Consider the following 15,862-nt stretch of genomic DNA (forward strand, 5'->3'; position numbering starts at 1 on the left):
CAGGCCCCCTTTTGTGATCAGGAATCTCTGCTTCTTGAGTGTGACTCCATGCCTACTGACACTCCAAATGAAATACAGCAACAAATCACCATGTTCTCTAAAAATGTACAAGAGATTCATATGGGGAGGTTGACAAAGAAGTATGCAAGGCAGCATTATTTTGCCCTTGATTGATATTGGCAGTGTGTTCGAGACTTCCACTTTGTCTCGCAGTGGTTGTATTGTTTCCCCTGGGTTTCCGGATAGTAGATTCTTGTCTGTAATATATACAAACGAACACCTGAAAATATGGTTTCCCATTTAATTCCTACGTTTTCCAGCAAGGATGGGTTATTGTCCAGGGTTGGGGGAATTGAGCAGATTTTCGTCTTTCTACAGATGACTAAGAGGCCAGAGTGTCAAGTTCTAGTCCTGTTTTACCGTCTTTAAGATATAGCAACAGCTCATCTACTCATAACAAGATCACTTGTGCCATCTGAGAGTCGTCCCTCTTTCCTCTCCTTAGTTCCTACATATATTGTCGAAAAGCTCTATTGTCAATGCAAGTAGCGTTGTAGACAGCCTTGTCTGGTGTCACGGGTCATTGTTAGTGATGGCTAGATATTTTGCCCCTTTTCCCCCTGGCTGGTCTTTCATATAATCGGGCGATCACTTGTAATATTTATTTGCTGAGGCCCATGAACCTGAGCACTACAATCACATATTGACAGCCCAGCACATTTTCTTCACAAATGGCGTTTCCAGCCGTGACCTTTTTCACACATTTGCACGCACAACAATATTGGATCAGTTTCTGTGAAACTAAACTTGTTTTTACATCTAGCTTCCCACAATATTATCACAACGTCCTGAACATCATGTACGAGGTCTCATTTCGCACTGTGACAAATGTCATCACCATCTTCATCCATGGGGCGACAGGGCTGTCTACATATTTATAACATCACTAATCTATGCGTACATCTCAGGGCTGTTTTCTATTATAAAAGACGAGCATCCCAATAGATTAGAGGAGGTACTTCCACTGTCCCTGAGGGTCCTGGCATGCTGAAATATCACAAAGCAGCAGTCCGGTTCGCATAGTAGGATTACGCTAGGTTACTGCCTTGTTTATATCCTACATTTATACATTATTTAGCACCATGGTAGAGCTATATCTACTATTTATGCTTTTGGTCCATGTAATCACGTGTATGTGCTTCTGTCTACTAATCATTGCAACACACGTATTTTATGCAAGAATAACATTGGTTCAATAAATATTTTTGAACACGTCCCACTGTGTGTTCTTTGTATATTTCTCCGAGAATAAGTAAGCACGAGTGACTGCGCGGAAGATTCTGTACTGGTTCCACGATCCCTGAGGGGTCAGGGTTGTCATATTCAGTGTTTGCCAGAAAACCATTTGCTCCCTGGTAGATTGGGGGGAAGGGGGGGGGGGGGGCTTACAGTGGCACTGTGAGGTAGCTTGTCCATAGGCCAACATATCCTGTGGGGATGTCCGGAGTCGGTCTTGACACTAGGCCCGTTGTTTATGTTGTCCAAACAATGCACTGGTCCTGCAAATTGGTTGGAACTACACGACAAGTAGGGATATAGCAAGTGCTTCCCTGGTCGTCTCCGGAAGATATCCCCGTACTTTATACAACCAGCCCTGGGCACACATAAAAAAAGGCACACATAAAAAATAGTAATGCAGTGGTAAAGTATATACACAGTTCAAGTAAATTCGTAAGCAAAAGAAATTAGTCCCGGTCAGTAGAAAGTCAAGTATTCAGATCTGCCGTGAGTATACGGCAGTAAGCTGTATTCCGAGTGTATCCACACTCGGAATACAGCCTACTGCCGTGAGGAATATCCGCGCACACACTTTTAGATCTTCGTGACGAATACACACCAATTACGAACTTCAGAATACTCACAGCAGATCTGAATACTTGACCGTCTTCACTACGGTGCAACAACCAATGAATAGTCAACTATTTTAGGACCTCTACTTGGCCAGCCGGGTTGGAATTATCACCGGCGGAGTGATTACTGATGGCATTATTTCCATGAGGCAGCCCTGAGGAAGTCACGGAATTAATTTCCATTTGCAACGAAACACATGTTGGCTGGTTTCAGTTTTGCTCTAATTACATATGGAATAAAGACAAAGAAACTTTCTACTAACCGGGACTAATTACCTTTGCTTATGAACCCACTTGAACAGTGTATATACTTTACCACTGCATTACTATTTTTTATGTGTGCTCAGGACTTGGTTGTATATGTAACTGTGTAGGTTTCCTCTACACTATTTCTAGGGGTTATAGGGCTTATTCCCTTACCTGGTTGCACCATACACAATATAGCTCATCCACACTAACGTTTACAGAGCAGAGCGCCATACTTCCTGAGTTACTAAAAACCCTCAATTTTCATTATCCCAGTACTTTATACCAAAACCTCCAGAGAACCGAGTATATAAATTAAATATTGTCCTTTGTAAGAGGCAAATAGACTAGCATGACTTGTAGCTTGATCCAGATACTTGCCCACCCTAGAACCTTTCGGAAATGGTGGAATAAATAGGTGACATGACATGATGGAAGGTGCAGGAAAAAGTTTGATCAGGAGTGGTGTAGAAGAAAATTGGGCTTTAATGGAGATGGGAGAGATAATTAGGAGCTCAAATGAAGAGCAAATAAACCAAATGAAGAAAGTGGAGCAATGCGCTAATTAAATGTGTGAGTTTATGCTAAGGGAGACACCTATTGTCACAGGCAAAGCAATTCGCTTCGGTGGCAGAGGAAGAAGTATTGGGGCTTGAGTACAGTAGAACAATCTTGTGGCACGCAGTTTACTATTTGTGTCCGATTCAATTTTACATAGTGAATGCATGTTTGTGCTGTATGTACCACTAAACAAATAAAACTGAATAGTTTGGTTCCTTGGCAGTATGGTGAAGCAAACGGGCACTCAACCAATAATGTTTGCCTCTATCTCTAATAAAGCACCTTCATTACAATCTCATTTTGTTTGTTGTTGCCATGACACTCATGCACTGTTATTTGGTGACTGGAAGGCCTTAGTTTGTGTCAAAGTCTCCTAAAAAATACAGGTTGCAGACCATTTTATGGCCTAATAGAGCAGATTTAAGGTGTTGCTGCTCCATGTAACATTGTACGAGAGATGGAGGACGCCCCCATAAAGGTATAGGAGTGTAGGAAAGATTAGAGAAAAGCAATGGAGATCTGTTTCTCCAAACATTAATGGTACTAAGATTTTAGGCTGGAATATTGCAGGAATATAGTATTACTCCAGGAGACATGAGCTGAGGGAGAGGTCTTTACTGAAGAGTATGTGAGTATGCTCTTCGCTCCACCTTCGATCTCGCTAGGGCGGGCCTATTGTCTTTGTTTAGGGTGATGCTCGATTGTTCCCTAACTCCAATCTCTACAGGGAGTAGGACTTTTCAGGTTTTCAATATCGAATGTGCGTGTACATGGGCCCTATTTACAATCAATTTCTATAATGCTGATTTTTCTGTTAGCAAGAATGCTAACTAATACTCCCTTTTTACCTGTATTAATGATTTGGAAAAAAGATCCTCGTCCAAGGGCAAGGGAGTATAAAGTTGCTCTGTGAAAACAAAAAGGGAAATTAAGATGGACACTTAAAAGAAGCTGCTGCAATTTTCTTTGTTAAAAAACACCCAGACCTTTTGGAATATTGTAAATTCAAATCCACTTTCTAATTCTGTTAAGAGATCCGTGGGTTGTAGCATCAGCACAGAAGAATGGGTAGCTCATATACGGCCCTGTGGACAGTGCCAAGAATTGTGAAGTATCTGAGCGCCCTAATTTTTCAACCAATATTACTTTTTTGGTAGAAGTGACTGAGATAAACGTGGCCCCCGCCTAATAAGGCCGCAGACCTGATTGGATCGCAGTGGATTTGAATAAGGGGAATGTTGATTTTTGGGCAGCGGTTCTAACCAGTTGCTTAAATTCGGCATGTCAGATAGACCTGACTAAGTCCTGGCAGACAGCAATATTAGTTCTGGTTTTTATAAATGGACTACTAGATTGTACAACGGAGCACAGCATCTTGTCTGATTTGCAGTATAGCGTTCGTTCTGGGCTGGCTACCAGTAGAACAATGCCTTAACCTACACCTGGTAATAAGTAAACACAAAGTGGCTAAGTGCAGTTCCCTCCATCTTGCTTTCATGGATTGTTCTTGTGCTTTTGACATTGTGAATAGGTTGTCACTTCGGGAGCTTTTGACATCCAAGGGGCTTGAAGGAGGTCTATGAGAACATAGGAGAATGTACTGATACTTTTAGGCTAAATCGTGGAGTATGGCAAGGCTATGTGTTGGCCCCAATTTTGATTTTAATTTAAATCATTGACCTTGAGACGGGGCGGGGGGGATTTACCAGCAGCTAAAAATAGGAACGTACCTCTTCTTTATTCTGATGCTGCTGCTCATTTAGCTAGAAAATTGAATGGTATTAAGATTTTAATTGATATTTTTGTCAATTTAATGGAGCTTTTTGAGTTCAAAACTAACAAATCCAAAATTTAAATTATGGTTTGTGGGCCAAAGAACATGGAAAAACGATGCCTCTCAATTAAGATAAACAATTTAGAGAGGGCAAATCAATTCCTCGATCTGGTAGTAATTTCTGACCATTGCAATTCCTGGGCCTCTTGCATCTCAAACAGGAGGGTACATTTGATACGAGCAATTGGGTCTATTTTTAGTTTCTCTTCTAAAATGGGAAATAGGCTATTTACCTGCTATTAGAAATTTATAATTGAAAGCGTATCTCTGTTATGACCTATGTTGCTGGATTCTGGATTTATAGTAACTGTAAATGTCTACAAATAGCGGACAATAAGACACTTGGACAAGTGTTTTGTATTCCAGGGAGCAGCTTTCATTTTATAGTCCATCAAGATCTTTTAACGGATTATAATGAGGGTCTTGTCGAACTAGTACCATTGTTATTATGGACCTCTATCTGGGTGAATGACCAGGCTTCCTTAAAAAGATATATAATCAAGGACTGTCTGTCGTGTAATTTAGGTCACAAGATGCCATGCATGGCTGTGTTACATCCAAGCCTCTATCCTCGAATTGGGAAGACCATCTAAGTTTTTGACACCACTTGAGCTAGGAAAAGGAGATAAATATTGGCTCATTTCCATATTCCTGGCTGATCGGGCCAGGATTCTGGAATTGCCGGAGTCTGCAAAATCCTCTTATAGTGATTATGTTCTGGTACAGACAACATTAAGGATTAAGCCTTACCTGCAGTGGGTTACACACACTTTTGGGATAGACTGATTCTCACAAGATTTGTTTTCTGTAAGCTGTAATAGGCCTCTGTCATGGCGTTTTTAACTTTAATGTTAAGGAGGCTGCAATTCAAGAAATGTAGAGCAGCGCTAATTTATTTACATGTATTGAGTAAAGAGGTTTGTTTGAGGTTGGGCTGTTTTTTTTAAATCTGCTATCCGGTATCGTTATTCCTTATTATTATAACTTTATATGCTCATTGTAGTACACAAAAAAAATTGTTTGTGGGTCACAGTATATTGTTATATCTAATTTTTTATCCTTTTGGTTTTAATCTGTTTTATCTTTTGATTGTGTGTGAGTCAAATGTTATGTAATGAATTGTTACTTGTGGTATTTGTATTGTTCTTTTATGAATATTTTTTAATAAAAGACATACAGGTTGCTGATTGGAGACTCTTGGTTAGTTGTCCCTTTGTGTCGCTTCCTCAAGACTTACCAGCACATCCCTCTGACAGGGAAAGCCCCGCTAACAACTAAACTCAGCAGGTCTGGCTCCTTGATTCAACTGCCAGCTTCACACACTCGGTGCTTGTTTCTCAAGCAGTACCTTTAGGCAGGAGATGGAGAAGGGGGTCAGTGGGCGAGATCATACACATAGAAGATACTGGATGAAGTGACACTGCAGTGAGCATCCTATGCCTAACATTCTGTCGCTTTTACTCCAAACTCCTCGCTAAATGATACAGCATGTAGTCTGATTGTAGCATATTCTGCATCCAATTTTACCTAAGGCATTTTTGAGCTAAACATAATTGACTACATGCCAAAATGTATGTCAATTGCATGCTGTTTACCGAGCAGGTGTAGAGTAGAGACCATGGCTGTACTCATAGGATTGCCACTGGAATTTGTTGTTTAAAAACAAAAAACGTTTTGTTAGTCATCGAGGAACGACTGAGTGGCATTTCACTATACAGACGTCCCAACATAGCATTGGAGGCTATGAGGGAAGGGGGGTGGGTTTAAGCCTCTATATTTGACAATGATCCTATCCAAGTACCAAATGCCCCAATGTGTCTTGCGTTAGTGGTGCTGGCTTCTCTCACTCTGTTTTCACATCCAGGTGTCAGTTTCTGTTTTCAGCTATTCTTGAACTACATTACTTAAAATCCGCAACAGCACATGTTTTCCTTAAAAGAACGGGTGCAGTAACATGCTGCAGCAATCACTCACTCTTTTCGTACATAATGGACAGAAAGGCAGAGAGGGTGAAGAGCATAAACTGGCCATGTAGGAGACGAAAATATCGCTGGCTCATGAATGGAGTCTGATGGAACTGGACCTCAAGGCCAAACAGGCAGGGCCCAGCAGTGATAGTGACTGCATTCCCTCAATTTCACATTGAGACAGGAGGGTCCATATTCCTAAAGGTCTGGTGCCTGACTATGTTGTGGGGAACAAAATCAACAAGTGGGTTGAAGCTTATGAAAGGCTTTTGCAGATGCATACGATCCCTGAGTAGAATTGGGGGCAAGCCTCTGGAAGCAAATCCCTAGTAAAGGGAGGTGCACCCTACTGACCATAGATGGAGGGGACAGGATGAGGCATACCCCCATAAAGGGCACCCATGTCAGAAAGTATGGCCTCACCCCTGAGACGTTCAGACAGAGGTTTAGGGACTGCTGTAAGCTGCACCAGCAGTCTTGGGTAGATTGTGTGGACTCCTTTTGCAAGGCACTGGATGGTTGAGTGAAGGGCAGTGAAGTGAAGCATTAAGAGGGGCTGTACAATTTGATTGAGAGAGAGAGCACATGTTCAGTCATTGTTTTGTAGATCTGCGCCAGCACCTTATTGATAGCAAGCTCAGGGAGCTTTCCAAGGAGGCGGACTGCTGGCTCAGCAGCAGGATCCATATCCAGGTCACCACAAGGATGGGCAGGGTCCCCACCAGAAGAAAGTGGGGGGGAACCAACATAAAAAACGGGTGTTCTCTAAAGGTCCCCAAACTAGCTCTAAGGGTTAGGACTCCAATCCCCACCTGAACAGAAGAATAAATGGTTCCCTGATAGTAAATCCTCAGTGAAGGCACCCCCCAACTACTAGGAGCACCAACAAGTTGGGCGATACAAGGGGAACGCCAAGTGTCCCAAGCAAGACCAGCACCCCACCGGTGAGCAGACACCGGGGTTGGTTAGTGTAGTGCTTGTGGAGGAGATTGCCCCAGATAGTGTGTGGATAACGTAGAGGTTACCCAAAAGGTGGTGCAGGTAACTTGCATGCCTGGGAACACAAGGTAATGAAGGCAGTGGGTCACCATCAATGGGCAGAGGCTTCAAGAGACACTGGAGCCAACATGACATCTTTCAGATGTCATCTGGTGACCTCAGAGCAGGTAGTCCCTAAATAATTCCACCAGTTCATTGCAGCAGACAGCAATCAGAGTCACTACCCAGTGGCTCTTGTTCCCTTTACCTGTGTGTGGGGTGGGGTTCTCGGGTTCCTAGAGAGTAGCTTTGAGTCCATCCATGCATGTGGATTGACTGCTTAGCAGTGACTTCAAGCAGACCATCTGTAAGGAGGAGGAGCTCAGGTCTCACTTGTAGATGTTAGGGTTGCCTGAGTTGGTGTGCCACACAGTCCATTGCCACCAGAGAGGGTAATCGGGAGAACCTGGAGCCTGGAAGAATGACTCGGTGCCTGCCAAAAAGAGGAAGGGCAGGGGGTGCGGGAAACCCGCTCCTGAAAATCTCACAATACTGGAGGAATCTGAGCTGAGGGTGATGCCCTGGAACATATAGGGAAGGACTTTGCTGCTCTGGGGAACCTACATGAGCTGACAAACTGGAAGAAGAAATGTGGTCCCACCAGGGAGGAGTTCTGCAAGGTGCAGATGGAGTGCCCTACCCTGAGAAGATTCCTGAGCCTGGTGCAACGCTTGTGTTGGTGGGCCCAAAGTGCTACAGAGCCTTCCTGTTGGAACTGGCTCATGAAAAAGCAGGTCATCTAGGGCAGGACAAGACCTTTGAAAGGCTTGTTACCCACTTTTATGGGCCCGGATGGAGAATTGCCTTAGAGGCTTTCTGCAGGTCACATACTACTTGCCAGGCCAGTGGTAAATTGGTAGGAATGTGCAAGGCTTCCTTGCAGCCATTCCCTTTTGTTGGCACCCTCTTTGAATGGGTGAGCATTGACGTTATGCCTCTGGAACCCAAGACAGCCCTTGTCAACTGGTTCATCCTGGTCTTGGTGGACCAATGTTCCCAGTACCCAGAGGCCATACCTCTGAGATCAGTGACTGTGCCCCCATTGACAAGGGCACTGATGCAAATCTTTATCTGCGTGGGGTTCCTCAAAGAGGTCATATCTGACTGAGGTATCGGCATCATGTTGGCATACATGAACTCCATGTGGAAGGAGTGTGAGGTAACCTATAAGTTCTCTATTTTTGACCACCCCCAAACTAACAGGCTTGTTGAAAGCTTCAAGACCCTCAAAGGCATGATCATGGTCCTTTCAGAGCCCTTAAGACGGAAGAGAAAGGTCCTCCTGCCACGCCTTTTGTTTCCTACAGGAAGGTACCGCAGAAGGGAGTTGACTTCAGCCCCTTTAAGTTTCTGTATGGGCACCATGTGAGAGGTACTCTCAGTCTGATGAAGATGGACCGGGAGCAAGCTCCTAGGAGTGCACCCCAGTATGTGGTGAGCTACACTCTGGCACTCTGTACTCAGATGAAGGGATTCTGAAGGAAAGCCAACATAAACTAGAAGTCAGTCAGGAGGTCATGAAACACTGGTATGACCAGAAGGTCACTCTGGTCGAGTTTCAGTGTGGCCAAAAAGTGTGGGTTTTGAAGCCTATGGAGCCCCTGGCAAGACCGCTAGAGATCCCTATGAGGTAACAGAGTGAGATATCCCAATGAACTGCAAGACTCCAGGAACCTTTTATGTTTAAATGTATTTATTGGCATTTTTCAAAAGTGGAAAACCATACAGACAGAATGCAACAGAAAATACAATCCACATTCGATCTCATATCAAAAAGAAGAATATAATCATAGTAAGATTTGTGAGGGATGGCACAATTACACAGCTAGGAATGAATTACACCATGAAATCGTCTGCCTCTGCAGCCAACCAAAAACATTATCTCCCCCTTCCCGTCCAGTAGTCTCTGTATCACTTTGAGCAAGTCCCAAATCTATGTCTAACTAAACAGTAGGCGATGTGAGATGATCTTTCCAAAGGTCCGATAAACGCAACACTCGTAGGTATTTGGGCTGGGTGATTTAGGTGAATTCTGATGAGAGCAACTTCAGGTATGGGCTCCATGTTTTCTGAAAGGAGTCGTGGTGTTATTCAGTGTAGCTGAAATACGTTCCATCCCCAAGATGTACCATAGCCTATGAAGCCAGCCTATGTGTGTGGGAGAGGTGGCGGTTCCCTAATGAGACAATGTTTTGCAGAGATGCTCCCAGTGCCAACCCCATTTGGCGTCCCCTCGTGCTCTTGAGTGGATATGTGATGGGATTTGGAAGGCCTAAAATGATATAAACAGGGAGCCTCTGAATCTGTGTGTTGAATAACTCCTCTATTTCATCTAGAATTGTAGACCAATAATTAGTCAACAATGGACAGTCCCACAGTATATGTAATAATGTTCCCTCATTGTCACAACCTCGCCAGCAAGTAGGACTCCTACGTGGGTTGCCTCTTTGTAAGCGCACGGGTGTGAGGTACCAATAGGTAGCTATTTTCATGGCTGTTTCTATACTAGCTACATTCCCTCCAGGAACCTTTTGAGGGTTTTGCACGTCAGTCTCCTTAAACCCCACTTCAGGTCTGAGGTAATCATGCTTCTGATCACAGACGATGAAGTAGAGGAAGAGTGTTGACCTCTCCACAACCTCCTTTCTTTCAAGAAGCAGGGTGGGTCAGTGGAGGGTGTCGGCCTCTACCCTGACCCTAGATCAACAGTTGTTGGGGCAGTTTGCCTCACTCTTCTCCCTTACCCCAGGACTCACTACATGGTGTACCTATGATATTGATACAGGAGTCAATATGCCTGTGAAGAGTAAAATCAGAGGCTACCTGTCCAGTTGAGAGAAAGCATAAAGGAGGAAGTCCCTGAAATGCTGGAGTTAGTAGTCATTGAGCACCCAAACAGACTTTGGTCCAGCCCAGTAGTGTTGGTCTCCAAGGCTGCTCCTCCTTGTGCCACCCCAGAACTTGGGTTCCGTGTGGATTACTGTGGGCCCAATGCTGTCACCAGGACAGATGCCCACCTCTCCCCCAAGCTGATGAGCTCATATATCAGTTGGGAGCTGGCAAGTTCCTCCGCATGTTTGACTAAACATCTGGGTTCTGGTTTGCCTTGACTGAGTGGGCCAAAGAGAGGTCCGCCTTCTCTACCCCACAACGACCCTTCCAGTTTCAGTAGTGCCCTTTGGGTTGAAGAAAGTCCCTGCCACCTTCCAGAGGTTGGTCAACCGGGTCCTGGCTGGGTTGGAGAATTTCAGTGCCGCCTATTAGGCATTGCAGTCTTCAGTTCTAGCTGGGAAGACCACCTGCACCCCCTCAAGGAAGTACTCCAGCTTCTGCAGAGGGTAGGACTGACTTTCAAGGCCAGTAATTGCCAGCTAGAGCAGGGTCATTGGTCTACTTGGGTCACCAAGTGGGAGGAGCAAGGTGCAATCCCTAAAAAGGAGGCCAAAATCGAAATCATCTTGGCTTGGAAACCTCCCCAAGACCCAGACAGAAGTGAGAGCCTTCTTAGACCTCACTGGTTATTATAGGCAACTTGTCAAGAGACATGGCATGATTGCTGCACCCTTGACAGAACTGACTTCAAAGAAACAGCCCAGGCAGGTGATCTGGACGGAAAGTGTGCCAGAATGCTTTTGACACCCTGAAAGAGACCATGTGCAGAGCACCCATGCCCAAGGCCCCTGACTTCTCCGAATAATTCATTGTAGAGACAGACACCTCAGAGCATGGCATAGGGGCTGTGCTCTCACAGCTGAATGAAGAGGGCCTGGATCAGTCTGTAGCCTTAAACAGTAGAAGGTTAATTACTCGGTAACAGTGGTGGAGTGCAAAAGAAAGGGAAGCCTTAGCAGTGATCTGTGTACTGAAGAAGTTCAGACCATACCTGTTTGGTACTCTCTTCCGGGTACAAACAGACCACAGACCCTAAGATGGCTAATGCAGTTGAGGAGAAAGAATCCCAAAATGTTGAGGTGGTCCATCTCCCTATAGGGAATGATCTTTACGGTGGAACACCATCCTGGAGCAGGCCACGCCAATACTGATGGTCTCTCCAGGTTTTTCCACCTTAGTGAAGAGAACTCCTTAGGGGTTTGGTAGTTCTCCCCACTTTCTGCTGGGGGGACACATGTTAGACCTGGCATCCTTGGCATGGGTTTCCCCCTACCTTTTTGCCATTAACCCTCCTGTTTGAGGAGTACATTTTTGCTGGCTTTAGGATTATGCACACTTTACATCTGGTAACCATTGCTAAAGTGCTTGTGATCTCTCCTTAAAACATGTGAGAATTATCTTATACTGAATTGGCATATTTAATTTACTTGTAAATTCCTAGTAAAGTGGCACTACCTGTTCCCAGGGCTTGTAAATTAAATGCTACCTAGTGGGCCTGCAGCACTGATTGTGCCACACACTTAAGTAGCACTTTTAAACATGTCTCAGGCTCTGCATTGCAGGCTGTGTGTGCAGTTTTAAACTGCCATTATGAGCTGACAAAATAAACCTTTTGCCAAGCCCAAACCTTTCTTTTAATACATATCTATCACCCCCAGATTAAACCCTGGACTTCCAAGGGGGCAATGCATTTAAAAATAGGACATGTACTCTTAAGTTTTACATGTCCAAGTAGTAAAAAACTCTTACATTTGTGTTTCATTACTGCAAGGCCTACCTCTCTCATAGGATAACTTTGGATTTGCCTTAATACATTTAATAAGCCGTTACCTTCAAATTGGAATAAGTAACTCATTCATTTTGGGGACTTTGGAATTGCAATGAAAGATCCTAACTTGTGGGGAACCTGGATTTTAAATTACAATTTTGAAAATGCCACTTTTAGAAAGTTGCCAATTTCCTACCTTAACCTTTTGGTGGTACCTGCAGCCTGTCTCTTAGTAACATGGCTGGATGTAGTTGACAGTTGAGCTTTGTGTATTCCTGCTAGACAGCCACAAATAATAGAGAGCTTAGGTGTGCCTGGATGGGACATAACTGACAGGATTGGAGGTAGGAACTGAGCATAGCCCCACTTAAACATGAATAGGCTGTGTCACAAACGGCTGCATACCCTTTGTAGTTAGTCTGGAGCCAGGGCAAGGAATGCAGGGCATCTGTGTACTTGAAAGGTAAGCCTCTAGAAGCTTCTCTCAATTCAAAGGCGGAACTGGGTATAAATCATGGACCTCAGATACCAACTCCTCAGTCCACTTCTGGACCTGTGGATGCTCTGCCAGGATGAAGGACTGATGTGCTTCTGAAAGGACTCACTGTGCTGAACTTCTGCTCTGAGGACTGCTGCCCTGCTGTGATGACCTGCCGTCTGAAACCCTTTTGCTTGGATGAGAAGGACTGCACATGCATTTGTTGAACCCAGGACCTCAGAGTGGCTCCAAGGGTTGGTTGGCTTGTATCCTGACTTGAGCCTTAGGGACAGAAGACTCCCACAACCTCAACTCCAGCACCTGCACTTTGCCATCTGTGATTCTAATCTGCCAAGCGGTGCCACCCAGTCCTGGACCCTTGGAAGTTGGTCTTAGATACTCTGTGAGCCTCTGTGGATCCAACTGAACCGACATATTTCTTCTACTGCACAGCACAACCCTGAGCAGAACCGATGTATCGTTGCAGCTGCGGGGATCTTCCCCATCACAAAGAACTGCTTCTAATTGCGTCCTGGTGCTTCATTGGAACCGCTGCTGAGCAACCCATGCCTTGTCAATAGCAACTTTTATGACTATGCCGGACCTCGCCTCGCAGCTCCTTGGAACCAGCGCATCGCCTTGACTGCGCAACGCCTCTTCAACACTTGACTTTGCAGCGCAAGCCCTCATTGACAGGATCCCTGACGATGATGCAGGACCTTGTATCGCAGTTTCGACTCATCTCAGAATTGACACATCGCTTCGGGAGTACGACGCATCTTCGAAGCGGGCCCTCTCAACACACTGCAAACAGGATTTAAGGTATTTTGTTCAGTGGACTCAACTGAATCCCTGTTGCCGGCCCGCGCTCCATCGCAGTCAGCCGGAACCTGTTACTTTGTCACAGTCCGGAAAGACCCAATATCCACAGTTGATGCTTTGTGCTTTTTTGGGCACCATTTTCTCTTAACATCTGCAAATCCCTTGTTCTACTGATTGGATTTTTGTTGTTTTGGTCATGTCTTAGTTATTAAAATTACTCTATTTGTATAATCTGGTGTGGGATCCTTTTTGTGTGGTGTTTTCACCTTTGTACTGTTTGAAGTGTTGCACAAATACTTTACACATTGGCTTTAAGTTAAGCCTGACTGCTTTGTGGCAAGTTCCCAGAGGGTTAAGCACAGGTTAGTTTAAGGTTAGCTTCTGCCTCACCCTGACAAGAATTGTGCTTGCTGCTTGACCAGGCCTCACACCCTAGTCAACCAGCAACCCAATTTCTTACAAATTATATCAGGCCTACTGTATGCTGCCACCATCCTTTTTTTAAACTGATATAGCAAGAAACCGGGGATGTTTAGTAGAGACCTATGTTTACTATTTCCTATGAACATATGTTTATTTTTGTTCCTGTTGGGAAAAACTGGATGAAAATTCACAAAATAATTTGATAAGCAATTGCAGATTTAAAAATAAATAGATATGGAATGGTGACATAAACATCCTGTGTGGATAGCACAGAGCTTAGTGCAGTGGGTGGGGAAAAAACTGTGACAGAGCAAAACTTCTCAAAAGCATGGTTTGGCCCCAGTGGTGTGTGGTGAGCTAGTTCAGGCAGAACAGTCTGGCAACCAATTGTTATTGTAATAAAATGTCAGTATAAAGATCTTCATTTTGCTTGTTGAACCACTTTCAAATAGTCTGTGTTTTAACCCTGATGTGTTTATCCTCTGGCCATTATCATGACAGCACTATAAGTTAAATGCATCTTGGCGTGGTAGTAGTAGTAGGCCCCTCAAAAGGTCCCTATAGGAAAATCAATCCACACCTAAAGTTTGTGAGTTTTGCAAAATTAACTGAAGCTCAAAATACCCGGCAGCATCCGACAACATAGCATCAGTCAGTGTCCTTGGGGTGGATGAGATTAGAGGACTATATGACGCTGCAACTCTGAAGAGATATACTGATGCTGTTTTTTTGCAGTCATGCAGTTAGATTTTGGTGTAGCTCAATGTTAAGAATTACAGTCCTGCAAAGAAAAACTGCTTTTGTACATGTCAAAGCATTTGGTCCTCCATGGGACTTATGCTGCTCTATTCAGGTATCATAATCTCAAAGATAAGTACATCTGCTGACCCTTTGAATCCTGTATTCCTGTGGAGAACTGTTAATTCTGAAGTAGTGTAGTCCTACAGACAAATGCTGGTACATTCCCCTACAAATGGCTTCCCTTCTGTTTCATTGAATTGCACCATTGAAGCTCGGTAGCCCTGCACTGTTGATTGGGGCTTGCTGTACCCAACTCTGCTGTGCTCCATCTACCTTCCAAAAGCACCCATCTACCACTGTGGCCTTACTGCTGCCGTTTCAGGGGTTTTCAAAACCAATCTTTTACTTTGTGCAGCCCCTTTTTAAATCATATCAACCTCTCCCACTACATTCCTGGTCACTGGCGGTCTGTCTTAACCTTAACATTCCTGATATGATGTGCCCTGACAGTCCCATGAGATAGATATTGAGTGTGTGGTCTGGAAGCCTATCCATTGCTGCTCTTTTTCAGTCTAAGCATCCATGATGCAGAATTTCAGCAATCATTTCCTGTTTGGCAACCTTTGCTGCTAGCATGCTAGCAGTGACCTTTGTATGTCCAGTTCATTGGCCTTCTACACTCGTCTTGCACTTCTATTCCCTTGCCTAAATCCCTTTAGATGTGCACTCAAACAAGTGAAAACCCTTAAGTCACCAGTGTCACCAGGCTCCTGGAGTATCATATAAGTGTAAAACAAAGGTAACTACAATTACAAAAATATTTTCAATGAAGAAGGGATTTAAAACAAAAGCAAAATGTAATAACACAAAAAATCAAGGTAAACTTGAAACAGACAGCCACAAAAAGATTTTCAGTGAGGTGTGAAAACATGCTTGGTGGTCAGGCAGCCGTAGTACTTGTAAGTGCATTTAGCAATGTGTGTATCAGACTTAAGTTACATAAATGTGGCACTTATATTACAAATTACTTTAATTTGTATGGGTCCGTCATTATTGTCAATGGCATTTCGATCCACAATTGTTGGATCATTATCAGGGCTCCAGTCAATATGAACCAGAGTAGTTAACTAAAATATATACAATAAAAGTCTTGTATCTGCCACTTTTCCGAAAACTCAAAGC

The 15,862-nt window shown here is 44.0% G+C and overlaps 1 protein-coding gene across 2 annotated transcripts in view; it reads left to right on the forward strand.

Annotated features, from left to right (window-relative positions):
- MOV10L1 (Mov10 like RNA helicase 1) overlaps positions 1 to 15,862 on the forward strand; it is a 772,466-nt gene that overhangs the window by 72,779 nt on the left and 683,825 nt on the right. The gene's annotated exons all lie outside the window — the stretch shown is intronic.

Source organism: Triturus cristatus, chromosome 4_1 (assembly GCF_964204655.1).
Source record: "Triturus cristatus chromosome 4_1, aTriCri1.1, whole genome shotgun sequence".
Taxonomy (NCBI): domain Eukaryota; kingdom Metazoa; phylum Chordata; class Amphibia; order Caudata; family Salamandridae; genus Triturus; species Triturus cristatus.